Below are 14,714 nucleotides of genomic sequence, written 5' to 3'. Positions count from 1 at the left end.
GGCAATCACTGTCCCTCCTGTTGCACAATAGCATCTGTTAGAGAGGGCTGGGAGGCTGCACAGCCGAGCTCTCTGGAAGTAATGACTAAGCACAAAGAGGGCAACTGTGAAACAAACAACTCTTTAAGTTCCAAATTGGGCAAAGCCTTGAAGAAAGAAAAGGAGGAAGCCATTACTTCAGCAGCTAGCCAGCAATGCAGCAGACTAAAGCCTGGAGCTCTGGGTTTGGAAAGAGTCTACTTCATGATTATGAAAAACATATTCCAGCTCCAAAATGCCCCTGGCCACCACAGAGTTTTAGTCCCTGACAATGCCTACCACATTTGCCCTCAGAATACCCTGGTGAGGTGGGGAAGGAGCAGAACAAAAGCACAGAGAAACACTTGGGAAGCACCTAAATTGTACAGGAGAGCACAGTTTAGGGACCCTGAAGTAAGTGTCAGCTGGAACTGACAAGTGTGCATGGGGCAGAGGTGGAAGGCTGTGCTGCATGGATGATAGGTCAGGTGCCGGTTGGGTTAGACCAGACCTTGCACTGATGTGGCCATGTAGCTTTGTGGGTTGGATAGAGGACAGATTGTGGTTTCTGCAGTCAGCTGTAACCTGCACAATGGGCTGTGACAGAGACAGGAGCTGGGCAGGAGCCACTTTTCCAAACCAGGCCATTCCAGTCCCCAAACTATATCCCTCCTCACTGCCTGCCTGGGTCTGGGAGCTTGCTTTTGCCACAGAGGATGGAGAATTGCTGAAGAGCTCAGTACCATGCTCTGTACCTGTACTCCACTTGCAGAGGTGTTTTTAATCACTCACCAAAATGCCAGGAGGGCAGGCAGCTGATAGTCCCATCCTGGCCATATCTAACTTTTAGGTGTGGTTTTGCATTAGTGTGCACAAGCTGGCGAAGCACAGGAGAGTTCCCCTGCTTAGCTCCTAACAATCTAAAATCCCCCAGGAAACAAAGCTCACGTGCTGTCAGTTCACACTAGTACTTTGTTCATCCTTAGAAAAGTTCTCACACAAATCCAGGGCCAAATGGCTCTGTCAGAAGCAGTAAAGACAACTGCTAAATATTAATGTGTTTTCTGAAGTACCAAGAGTGATCTTAGTCTTACACGAGAGAGTTCTTCTCTGTACACAGTTCTTCATTTCAAAGAGCATTCAATTTAATTATCCAAAGCAGAAAAGAGACAGGATGTATAAGGAAAGACAAAGGAAGGAATAGCTCAGAGGATTTTTGTTTCATTGGCTGATTGTTTTAATTGCATTTCCTTAAAGAGTGTTTCATCTTTCATTGTATTTCGACTGGGAGAAGTCTCAAGTCCCTGACAGATCTCTGCCAGGAGTAACTGCCTGCCTGTCCTTAAAAAGTTCAGTCCTCAAGAGAGGTTTGGAAATCAGTCTCCTGGTGTAAGCCTGCAGACACTTGTGCACTGCAGTGCTCTGAGAACAGCACCACTGCTCCCAAGCACTCCAAAGCTACCCAGACGTACTCAGGCCAGGTTTGAGCTGAACACAGAAGCAAGCTGCACACTCAGTTCACAAAACATCATTTACCTCAGGCTGCATAAGGGACAATCTGCAAGTACTGCATGCAGTTAAAAAAGTAGTAGAAAACATCCCACAGAATGAACATCCAGCTGCATCAGCAAGAAACCCACAGAAGCTCAGTCTCCTCCAGACTGCATTCCACAACCTACTCTCTGCAACTGAACCGCAGCAAGGGCTCATGGAGCCCTGAGATCTGCAGTCCGTTTCCTCACCATGGAGAGAGAGTTGGAGGAAATTCATTACTTCTGAGCCTGGCAGCTGCCTGTCACACCTGGCTGAAGGTACCTGGAGTGACACTCACCTGTCAGTGTATGCACAAGCAGTGGCCTTGGTTTAATTCAGACTTAAATGTGACTGACTTGCTATTAAACTGCACTGCTCTTGGGCTGCCTCTGGATTTAGGAAGGGTTTCTTAGACTGCAAGATAGCTGAAAAAAAACCACCTGCCTATACTTGCATATTTTATATCTGTTTCTAGGGTAACTGAAACCTGAGAATAGGCTCCAAAATGTTCATATGGATCTCAGTTAAATCCAGAATGGTTTGGGTTGGAAGCAACCTTAAAGATCACCCAGTTCCAACCCCCTGCCATGGGCAGAGACACATTCCACCAGCCAGGTTGCTCAAAGCCTCATCCAACCTGGTCTTGAACACTCCCTAGGAGGGGGCATCCACAACCTCCCCAGGCAACTTCTTCCAGTGTCTCACCACTCTCACAGTGAAAGCCTTTTTCCTAATAGCTAAAGTAAATTGACCCTCTTCCAGTTTGAAACTGCTACCCCTTGTCCTGTCACTATGTGTCCTTGTGAAAAGTCCCTCTCCAGGTCTCCTGCAAGCCCTCCTTTTAGAATCATAGAATTGTTCCAGTTGGAAAAGCCCTTTAAGATCATTGAGTCCAAGTATTCTCTAACTCTGCCAAGGCTGGGGCTAAACCTTGTCCCTCAGCATCACATCTCTGCCTCTTTAAATGTCTCCAGGGATGGGGATTCAGCCACCTCTCTGGGCAGCCTGTGCCAGACTTTGAGAACCATTCAGTGAAGAGGTTTCTTCTAACATCCAACCTAAACCTGCCCTGGTGCAACTGGAGGCCGTGTCCTCTCATCCTATCACTTGTTCCCACAGAGAAGAGACCAGCCCCCACCTTGCTACAAGCTCCTTTCAGTTATTAATAGAGAGTAAGGAGGTCTCTCCTCAGCCTCCTTCTCTCCAGGATGAGCACCCCCAGCTCCCTCAGCTGCTCCTCAGCAGACCTGCTCTGCAGACCTTTCCCAGCTCTGCTGCCCATACACTTTAGGTGACTGTTCTTTGCTTCTCAAGGATCACCACAGAACAGCTTGAATTGGAAGGGACCATGGGGATCATCTAGTTCCACCCCCCCTGCCATGGGCAGGTACAGCTCCTACTAGAGCAGGCTGCTGCAAGCTTCGTGCATGGTCTGTATGTCTGTGGACACCTCAGATGGAAAGGCCAACAGGATGCAATGCTCAGTTTTCCAGCAGCTTCCCAGGAAGGCAAGATTGGGCTCTCAGAGCAGGCAGGAGCTGCCTGTGATGCTGTACAGGTCTTTCTGCAGTTGTAAACAGCACACTGCCCTTTCTCAGTGTGCTCAACCCTTACTGTATTGAAGTCATTAGGGTCTTTATCCTAACTCAAATAGTATCCAGGAATTCCTTTTTTACTGTTATTGCTATAAACCAGTAGGAGAACACTCAACTTGCTTTCTCAGGAAGTGAAATAGACTTTTGGCTGTCACTTCACTAACCAAGTCACATAAAGAATTTTTGTTTTCATTGGTAAGAAAAATCAACTATTTTGCTCCAAGACTGGACTGAAAATGAACGCAAAGCCTTTCTTTCACACAGCTGGCCCTGGCCTCTCTTTCTCCAGTGACCATCCTGAACCAGGAAGGGAGCAGCAGGATTCTCCTAAGAGACTCCTGACCTATGGCTGTGTGCATCTGTGCAGCTCTGCACAGGGACTGTGCTCTGGAAGTCATCAAGCCTACTGTTTAGAGTAGCTCTGAGATACAGACCTTGTGTTGGTTTCCACAAGAGAAGATCTTTGATTTTACTTTTCAGTGAAATGTCTGACTATTTACAGCACAGGGAACTTAATTTTTTCCACATTCCTATGAATTGCACCATCAATAAAGTGCTGAGAAGAGGAGCATATGTGACAAAGCCCTCAGTCTGCAATGGATAGAGGTGGTGGGGCAAACGCTTCAGCACAGCCTCATCTGATTAACTTCAGGTTACTCACCATAATATAACACCTTCCACCTCAAGCTGACAATTCACTAATGAAAAAAAGCCCCAGACCACACAAACCCTGAGTCATGCTGGGAATTCAATTTTAGATAAACTCTTTTGTTGATTTGTGTCCTCACTGCTTCTTAAGGCTACTGGAGATAATCAGGAAAACCTCTTTTTGAAAACCATACAGGTAAAGAAATTGATTTATGGCAGTCATAAAGACTTTAGCTTTTAATGTATTGCTTTAATATATTTTATTTAACTTCAAGAGATCTTCCACATAACAATGAAAAATGCCACACAATCATCAATAACTTTCCTCATGATTATTGCATGCTCCATGCTGGTTTGCAAAACACCTGCAGAAGCTACAGAAATTGGGTATCAGGAACGATCAGAGTGGTTCTACCTTACAGATTCATCTGCAAATCACCCAGCTCCTGGTCATTTCTTTAACCAGCTGAGAAAGTAATCACTATAACACACAGGAAAAATACATTCTGGCTTGGGGAGGCCTTTAAATCCACACAGTATGTACATAGCAACTTACTAACAGCAACAGCTAAAGCCTCTGTCTTAGAGTGGATGGATAGCAAGCACCAAGGTGCAGGGAAGAGGCTGAGCTATGGAGATTTCTCCCTTCCTGGCACACAACCAGGCACGATTTTGTGTGTGATGTGCAAGCATGAATAGGTACTCACTTTAGATACAAGCCATTAGTAAGATCTTTGGATCAAATTAATTAATTAATAGACCTAAAAAGTGATGGGGCTTGGATACAGACTTAGTAACATTTGTGTCCTGAGCAGTGCTCTTGTGAAGTTTGCATTTCAAAAGAGCCTTCCCATTAGCTGTGTTAAGTGGCTGTACCTCAGTGGCCACTGTTTTCAGTTCTGCTTCAGAGGATTGCATCCCAGCTAAGGGCAGCAAGGGATTTCTGGTGCTGCAGTGCAGCTAGCCATCACCTGTCCCTTGAAGTCAGCAGGGGGAAACACTTGAGAATCACTTCAGTCACAGCCTCCTCTTTTGAAATCTGAATATACTGTTCATAATGTAGTTTGTCTGTACCTGAAGGAGCTCCTGATCTCAAGCCAGCATCAGCCCAGCTTGCAACCTCAGAGTGGCTCTGTGCAAGGCTATTAGCCCAGGCCTGAAAGCAGTCTCAGCCTCTTGATGGCTCTGCCCTACAGATGCAGCATCTTCCACTGAGCCTCAGATCAACAAACCACCTTCTGCAGAGCCATCCTGGCTGCCTGTACACCTGCAGTACCACTCCAGCTGCTCTGCTGCAGCTCTAGCTGTTCTGGATGATCCAGCCCTATTAGCAGGCATTCTTAGCAATATATTAATGCTCTAAGCAGGAGTTGTATGTATGAGCAGGGCAAGGAAAACACTTCTGATCATCTCTATTGACTAAATTCCTAATTTGTTTTATTTTCTTCTGGTCTAAATCAACATTTTCAGATAAGCACAGATTGTCTTTATAGCTTTTGTATCTAATAAGGATGCATTTAGCAAATCACTCTGTGCTGCTCTATCGGAGGCACAGCAGACAAATGGCTGTTTTATGTAAAGAATATTTCCCATCAGTTTAGGAATATATTCCATTTTTTCAAATGGAAAGGAAAAAAAACAACTAAAAAGCATCATATTTCCTCCTCAGTTATGTTTTTAAGAGCCATACTTATAGTCATTTTCAATTCCCACAAGTCTGTGCCTTGCTCATGCACAGGGACACTCGGTTCTAGAACTGGGGACATACCAGCCTGCTGCAGCCTGACAGTCTCCTTGGCATTTGGAGGCAGGAAGCACTCAGGCTGTTGATTTTGCATGATCCCAAATGTGGGTTTGCTGCAGGTGCTTTGTCATTTTTACATAGGTGAGGATTGCTTTGTGGTTCACAATGTTTGTCTGGGGAGAAAGGGTCTTACATGACACAGACAGAAGTTCAGAGAAGACAATAGGAGGTCAAGGCAGTGATGGCAGTAACTTAACACTGAATTATCTCTACATAAAAAATGGGTTCAGTGCCAGGATTTTTTGTTGTTGCTGTTGATATCTGTAACTTTGCCTGGGAAGCTTGAGCTGGCAGCACTGAAGCCAGCAGAAGAATGTAGAATCATAAGGGTCATAGAATGGTTGGGTTGGAAGGGACCTTTCAAGCTCATCCAGTCCAACACCCCTGCAGTGAGCAGGGCATCTTCAACTAGAGCAGGTTGCTCAGAGCCCTGTCCAACCTGACCTGGAATGGTTCCAGGCATGGGGCTTCTACCACCTCTCTGGGCATCCTGGGCCAGTGCTTCACCATCCTCAATTTGAAAAATGGAAACTCTGCCAAACTAATTCCTGTGTCCCAGGTAGTACTTGGGTCAGTGGTACTCAAAGTATTGTGCTACTGCAGTGCACCTGAAAGGGGAAGGAAGAGCAGTTTCACAGTTCTGCTGACATGCTGCTTGCTGAGAATAGATTGAACTCCTTTCCTGTGAAGGACAGCCTTTGTGGGGGCTGCATTAAACAGAACACACCTCTCCATTTTCTAAATAAATGGTTATATTTACAGTCCTAGGACATCTGTGGGGGGAATGTGGTCTAGCTAAAATCTGCTGTTTTGACAATGTGATGGTGAAAGTGTGAAATTCCCATATATGTACATGAGTCACACTCTGAGCTGGCTATGGCCCAACCTTTCCCTGCTAACAGGTCTATGGATCGCAGTCTGACTCTCTGCAAGTCTGAGGTGTTCCTAGAAACAGATACTGGGCTCCTGCCTGGCCTGAATTCAGCCCCCATGCATCCCAAACTAATCAAAACAGTACAGGCAGGTGAAGGTTCTTGAAGCCATCCTAGTTTGGGTTGATTTGCTTTCTCTTATAAACCCAGTCCCAGGGCACTGCAAAGAACAGAGCAGGAAACAGGCACTCACAACAAATCCGCTATCCGTGCATCTAGAGCTATCTATTTATACACACATACATATATTTACCTAGCTAGCTGTATAACTTGTGTATAGCTATCTGTTAAAACACTGAATTATAGTCTCAAATCAAAGATCAAATAAAGAATCAGATCGATCCCAGGGTAACAGTAATTGTTCTCTAATGTTTCATCAAAGCTGTGTATTTTCTGCAGGACAAGCAACAAATGCTGTTACTTTAAAAGTTGCAGTGTACAGTCTGTGTGTAGGGGTAAAAGAGAGAAAACTCAGCAATTAATCATATAATAGAGGTATCTTAGAAATATAGAATTGGTTGGGAAGCACTTCAAAGATCATCTGGTTCCAACCCCCTTGCCAATGGGCAGGGCACCTTCCTCTAGACCAGGTTGCTCAGATTTTGAACACCCCCAGGGATGGGGCAACCATAACTTCTTTGGGCAACTTGTTTTTGGCAAATAAAGAATAAATTAAGGATTATCTTCGTCCTCTAGGTCAGGTCTGAAACAAACCCAAGCATTTCTAAGATTCAGAAAGCACACTTTTATTTTCTTTCATTACTTTTCACGGTTTTCCTCCCTCCAAGCCTAGACTGTGAGTGGTTCTAGATGAAAGAAGAGAGCACATTTAGCAGGCAGAGCTTCTCTTATTGCTGGCCCAGCTGGAAGCAGGGATTTCTAGCAAGTCTGCTCTCTGGGAGCTTGCTGGCCAAGCTTTCAGACCCAAGAGGCTGATGTAAATTCCTGATGATACCTACACCTTCCCAAAGCTGTGTGCTGCTGCCAGGGTACAGCCTGCTTAGGACTGATGATGTGGACACTGCAGGAGCCCAGTGCCGCTTGTACAAAGCCAGCATGCTTGGCAAAAGCAGCTTTCCCTTCATTCTTCCTGGCTCTTTCTTGCTGCCTGTGCTCCATCTCCTCAGGGAAGCAACCATACCATCCATGCCTGCAGGCAGCAGCCTCCTCCAGGTGGAGAGATAGCTCAGCATGGAAGAGCTGTCCACAGCTCTTCCATGTCTTAACCTGGCTTCCTCTCTCTTTCCTTATGTCTCTTTAGGAAAATAGAAAGTCACAGAGGAGAAAGGAAAAGAGAAGGTGCAGGCAGGCACACAGAGACTCACTGCCCAGGGGAACGCCACCTTACCGACCTGCAGTGGGGAGGACAAGGGTAGGAATCAGACTGCAGCCCTGGGCATGGCATCCAGGCCAGTAACAAAAGCAGTGATGGAAGGAGAACCACGAGGATGCTTAGGGGACTTGAGCATCTTCCCTGTGAAGAGAGAGTGAGAGCCCTGGGGCTGTTTAGTCTGAAGAAGAGAAGGCTGAGAGGGGATCTGATCAATGTCTATCAATGTGTGAGGGGTGAGAGTCAAGTGGAGAGGGCCAGGCTCTTTTGGGTGGTTCACAGTGATAAGACAAGGAACAATGGGTTCAAACTTGAACATAGAAGATTTCACCTCAACATGAGGAGAAACTTCTTTACAGTGAAGGTGACAGAGCACTGGAACAGGCTGCCCAGGGAGGTTGTGGAGTCTCCTTCTCTGAAGACTTTCCAAACCTACCTGGATGTGTTCCTGTGCAGACTACCCTAAGTGATGCTGCTCTGGCAGGGGGGGTTGGACCTGATGATCTCTTGAGGTCCCTTCCAACCTCTGATATACTGTGAGACTGTGAGAAGCTGTATGCAGTGTGCACCAGCAGCATGTGAAGGTGCCTCAGCATCACCACAGGCAGAGCCCAGGGAAGGCTCCCAGATGCTGGTGGCATTGGGTACCCTCTTTCAATAGCCAAAGCTGGCAATTGTCCTCTTTCTTTTCAAAGGAACAGGTGTATTTAATTGCTCCAGCAGAGATACGTTATTGCCCTTAATGACCAAAACCCAAACCATACAGCCTGAAAAATAGAAGTTCTTAACTTCTGATGAGCTTTGACTAAGGCTGAATCCTGTGCTATTGATTTTGAAATGTCTCCTCTGATGTTTTCCTGAAGCTCAGAACGAAGACTTTCTGCAGTCCCAGCTAAAGCCACAAAACTGAGCACAGCCATCAAAAATGAGAACCATCCTTTTTTTCCAGAGCCAAACAGTGGAGCAAAAAAAAACCTGAGATGGACTGCTCATACAATGCCTTGGTACAGGACTGGAATTGCCATTAGAACCACAGATTTGTCCAATGTCCTCAGGTCACAAACAGCTGAAAATATCAAATCCCTGAGGGATACTGAAAGACCAGAGCTTATGCAACAAGAATATTAATTGCAGCCATTAACAATAAACTTTGAAACTTGGAATCCCAATAACAAGTACAAACCCAAAATAGCTCTTTGGGATACGTCCCTGGCTCAGTAAATGAGGCACTTTAAAAGTGCTGAAGTTAACCATTTTAACAATCCCATTTGAGTGTATTTTACCCAAAATACTACAACTGCATAAAACCAATTGTAGGAGTATAAAAATGGCTTCTGGTGCAATTATTTTCCTCCCCCTCTCCAAAAGCTGTAGTAGCTACTTTCTCTAGAAGTAAATATATTCATAGCTAGGTACAGCACATTCACTATGCAGTTGTGACAGCACAGCCAGGAAATTCCTTACACATAAATAACGTGGGAAATGCCCACAGCCCTGCAAGTACACATCTGCCAAGACCTCTGCTAACTGTAAGGATTCTGCAGCAGAGCCACGATTTTGGAACAAAACAGGGATCCCAAACAGCACAAGGAAAGTAACCAGAGGAATGACATAGGAGGATCAGAATTACACCCCTGGGGCTGTAGTAAACCTGCTGGTTAAAGACACATGAAGAGCTTCAGCAGTTCTCCAAGAGCACCTAATTTCACTGCAAGAGCTGGCACTGCTTTGAGAAGTTCTCAGCTTCCCACTTTCCCCAGCACACATGGAGCCCCCCCAACCACACAGAGGAGGGAAAACTGGCGAGGTGGTGAAGGAGGTCTGGTTAGTAGTGAGGAGCCATTGCATTTTATCACCACTACTACAGCTACTTCCACTCCCAAGTGCTAAATTCATACTTGAGAATGACTCAAACCAGCTTCTTCCCAGTCAGCACCACTCAAGCTTATTCAACTGGTAATCAAGTTAAGCTATAGCACAGACCAAACCCCATTTCTGTCACTTTCCTGTAAGGTGCAAACCTGCTGGCAATGCTGCTGAAGCAGGCACTGGCTTCCTTTGATGAAGCAGCCCAGCACAAGGAAATCAGGGATGAAGACAGAATCATTTTACTCTTCAGTTATGGGTCCCATAGTAGGCTGTTTTCTACCAGTTTAGCTTTCTCACATTAGCTTCTGATGGGAGCCAGCAAACTTGAGAGCCAGCATGATGAAGCAGCATGAGCCACGCCTTTAGGCAGCAGTCATCAGTCAGCTCAGCTGGGAGCTGAAATGTCAGCTTGCATTTTTTCACAGTTCAAACTAAAAATGCTCATTCAACAACAGAATAGAGGAGTCCATATCTGCCATGACACCCAGGTGGATAGCAAAGGATGGTTTTTCCAAGAGCCATTCCCACTGGCCTGTGAAAAACTAATCCTCCTCAGTTTTACACCTTCCCAAAGAACATGCTGCTACTCAGAAGTGACATTAAACTTTGCCTGCTCTTTGTGTAGACAAACACACAGTTGCAAACAAACCTCCACACACAAGCAAGAAGACCCTCAAAGGCAGCCTGACCATTCTAGCAGAGGTTGCCAAGCCAACTGTATTCATAACCCTTGCAAGTAATTTCCCTTCTCCTCTTGCCAGCATGGACTAAATGATCCTAGAGGTGGTTTCCAACCTAAATGATTCCCTGATGCTAAATGTGCTGCCCACTATGGTGGAAAATCACTGAGGGGGTGGCAGTGACTGCTCAGCCCTTGAAGTTTTATTTGTGAGTCACTGCTCTGCACAGGCCAGGCTCAACTGCTGCTTCATTCTCCTCCAGCTTGCACGTCTGGGCTAAATGCTCAACCAATAGAGAGAGCCTGCCACAGGAAATACCTAAAATCCATCCAACCTGGGTTTCAAATCAACCAGGGCAAGTCTCAGCTTCATGGAGACCTGGCATGCCTGGCACACCTAGCAGTCAGCTTGGACATCTGTTGTTATTATTTGATATGAAATACTGAGGGAATGAATGAAACCAAACACTTATCATAAAGCACAGGAGTCACAGTGGGCAGCCAGTGTTTGCAGAACAAAGCTCTGCGGTTACAATTAACCTGAACTCCAACCTTGTGCTCCTTCCCAAGCCTGAGAAGAGAATCAGTTTGTCTTTTCTAGAGCACAGTAAAAGAAAGCCAAGTTTAATTGCTTGCTTTTCACTGCATTACTCTTTTTGATGGACTTTGTTTTTTAATTGCCTGGCTGTTTCAGGTGCATTTCTAATAAGGACAGTACTAAGAAGCCAGGAGTGGCTAATACATTTAAAGCCCCAAACTGGAACACTGTTTCAGTGAGGGGATAAAAAGATTGGCCAAGTGCACACAGGGAATAGCTAGAGGTTGGGTGGATATACCCAGATAGTATATCCTGATATATCCAGAAGTATATCCTGAAAAGCAAAAGACTTAGGAACTCATATAACAGAGCTTTCTTCTTGCCTTTAAAGCACCCAAGGCTGTTGCAGCCTTGGGAAGTACTCTGAGAGCAGAGCATTTAAGAGTTCAAAGCAACAAGGAGTAAAACTCCCAGAAACAATGAAAGCTCTAAGAGTTGAGAAAATGAAAGCCATTCATTCAGTGTGGGCATTACCCACCCCGAAGCAATAAGGGAAAACAGAAGGAGCAGGGAAGTAAATTGATGGGGTGCAAGGAGGGGTGCAGGAGGGATGCTTCTCCTGGGAAGAGGTCTGTGACTGGAGTTTGGGTTCACTGTGGGAATACAAACCCTAGGGAGCACAGGAGTTTCACTGGAAAATGCACCACTCAGGAAGAAATCTAAGTCCAGCTTGCAAAGGGAATCAGTTATTCCCCAAAGGAATTTCTGGAGAAGAGATGATTTTGAAGGGGCTCAGAAACTCCACATCCTCTGCAGTCAGGCTCTCCTCTTTTCCACATTTCACCAGCTCTGCTTCCCAAAGCTTCTGCTCTCTTCGTAAAGCATTTCAGCTTCCAGATAACTTTCCAGCTTTCGCTTGTCTGTTCTGCAGAGGTCTCTTTGCACATTCCTCCACTTTATTTACCCCTCTCTACCTGCCCTCAAACTAGTCTTGGAAGATTGAATTGAGGGAACTAAAAAAAAGAAAAATCAAATAAAAGAAATGTCTCCAGGCCAAGCAAGCACCAGGATGCAGTTCATATCTTCTAGATTTTGAGCTCTCAGCACTGCCAGAGGCCTCTGAGCTTCCTGCCTGCAAGAAGAGAAATGCTCAAAATGCCATGAGAAAGACATGGCTCTCGTTATTTCTGACTGAGCAGGAGGAGGAACGAGAGGTTCAGCAGGGACACTGCCACGGAGCTCCAGCTCCATGGCACAGAGCAAAGGAACTGAAACAGTTCAAGCAAGGTTCAGACAAATAGCTCAAAGGGTGGGCACCTCTCCAACTCAAATGACTGAGTGTTCAGAGGTCCTTCATCCCTATTCCAGCTTCCTATGATCTTGTAGCTTTATGCAGCCTGCAAAAGCTTCCCAGAATTCATTCTATATAAACATTTTCTCTGGTTTGTTTAGCAGTTCAGCCACGGTCCAGCAAAGGATCAACATCCCAGGCTAAACATTTATCACAGAGGAGGTTTCACTGATTCAAAGCTAAGTGTGACAGAAGCTTCAAATGATACGAGAGGTGGGTCATTAATGGATTTTAAATTGCATGCATAACCAGAATCAGAGCATTACAGAATAGTTTGGGCTGGAAGGGACCTTGAAGATCATCCACTTCCAACCCCCCCACCATGGGCAGGGAAGGAGCAAGCTCATTGAGCCTCTTGCTCAAGGCTGAAGCAAGAGCACTGAAGATTAAGGATGAACTGAGCAACCTACTCGAATTGCAGATGTCCCTGCTCCCTACAGGGTGATTGGACTAGGTGACCTGGAAAGGTGCCTTTCCCAAACCACTCTGTGATTCATTTAGCAGTCTGTGGAGCTGATGAGGACTGCACAGAAGAGCATTCAGATACACCCCAACTGGTAGGACTTGGAGACTGATGTTTGAACAGTGCCCAGCAATAGCCCATTTGTCACCAAGAGAGTCCATGTCTCCACTGCAAAACATCAATGTGCTAATGTGAAAAGTGCAGGCCATGACTTGGAGCTTATCCCATTCACAGCAGCTGGAAGTATCTACTGAGCATAGGTGTTCTGCACTTGGAGAGCTGTGGAATAGAGAAAGCTTCAAGACAAGCTTCTCTGAGAATAATAAAAAAACAAAAACAAAAACAAACCCCAAACTAACAGACCCCAAATTTTTCGACTTTTTCAACTAGGAGGGTGTGTCAGTGAGAGCTGAAATTCCCCCCCCACCGACAATAACCAGACTAGCCCAGTCTGGAAGCAAGTGAAAGCTGTATTTACAAAGCAGAATCTACAATCTATGATGAAATGCAATGAATATGTACAAATATACAAAATTCACAACATTTACAAATATATACAATCAACAGAAAAGCACAACCGATCTCCTTTGCTTCCCCCCAAAGGGGACCCTTCCCAAAGGGGCCTCCCTCTCCCAGGAGCTTCCCCCCAGAACCCCCTTGGACAGAAAGCAGAGTTAGTTAGAGCAGAAAGTTGTTAACTTAGCTGCCAAGGTCAGTGTGTGTTATCTTCAGCCAGAAGAGAAGAAGAAGAAAACAGCAGCCAGACAGCCCAGCAACTGCCCCCACTGCAGAACACAGAATGTGCAGAGTGCCCACTTTGTTTTGAGTAATAGTTCTTAAACATTTCTGTCTATCCAATGGAAGTGTTTAGAACAATCAGTATTTTGCTTTCTTACACCCAATAGTGACTTATTTACACTCTTTCACTTTCTCTGTTCTGAACTTTGCAAGGAAAAATTAAAAAGACAGTTTCAAACCATCACAGAGGGAAAATATGAGATTCAGAATTAATGAAGAGAAATGTGGAATGGGTTTGCAGAGGAACAGCTCTGTGCCATTTTCTCTCCCCTCTAGGTGCCTAACACCATACTAGCCATTTTTGTAATCATAGTTTGCAAAGCTTCCCACTGCATTCCTCTTCTAAGAGTGTAGGGGCTTCACACCACCATTTAAGCACCAAACCCCCCAGGTACATCCTGGCTGTCTTCTATCAGCAGTAACAGCCTGCAGTAGTTTGCACTTCACCTGCTGCTAGCCTTCAGCATGCACTGGATTCTTCATCAAACAGACCAACAAGACATTTCCCCTCTCTCTTCAATTAATAATTCAAAATAACACTGAGTGCTTTCAGCTGCTGCTTGGAAGATTTGCTTCTTGTTCACTGTGGGCTTGCACTGCTGTTTGCAAATGGACATCACTCATTGTGGAGAAGTTTTTCAGACACTAAGCAACAAGCAGCAGGTTTGCAAAAATATTGGATCAAGACTACATTGCCCCTTAGGTTTTCTTCTCTTTTGAAAGAAAGACTTCAGCCCAGGCAGAGAAATGATGCTGTTCCTTGTGATCCCAACCACCAGATACCTCAACCCTCATTCCTCCCGGGCTGCATGTTAAGTACCTGAGGAATTCATCCATTTTCCTTCTCTGAGCCTCTTGCATCTCCAGAGCTCTGCAGTACCCTGGATCATTTTGTCAGCATTTTCAAAGGTCTTTGGAAGAGGACTCACAGCTCTGTGCCTCTATGTATGATCCTTCAATTGTCTGTTCCACTACAGCATAAGACCTTTCTGGACCTCTTTTTGTCACATCTGTCTAACAAAATACCTGATGCTGAGAAACAGGATCAGATATGAGATACTCACCTGACCAGCCTGCAAGACATTTGGACTGCAGTCCTCTGCTGGGATCTGAAAGCACCCAAAGCACTCTGAGAAAACAGTATCTGCCAGAAGAG

At 45.4% G+C, this 14,714-nt stretch overlaps 1 protein-coding gene across 1 annotated transcript in view; it reads right to left on the bottom strand.

Annotated features, from left to right (window-relative positions):
- Positions 1 to 14,714, bottom strand: part of CPXM2 (carboxypeptidase X, M14 family member 2) — a 73,054-nt gene that overhangs the window by 44,025 nt on the left and 14,315 nt on the right. The window lies entirely within an intron of this gene.

The sequence above is a fragment of the Indicator indicator genome, chromosome 7 (genome assembly GCF_027791375.1).
Source record: "Indicator indicator isolate 239-I01 chromosome 7, UM_Iind_1.1, whole genome shotgun sequence".
Taxonomy (NCBI): domain Eukaryota; kingdom Metazoa; phylum Chordata; class Aves; order Piciformes; family Indicatoridae; genus Indicator; species Indicator indicator.
This window is presented reverse-complemented; position numbering and strand designations above follow the sequence as displayed.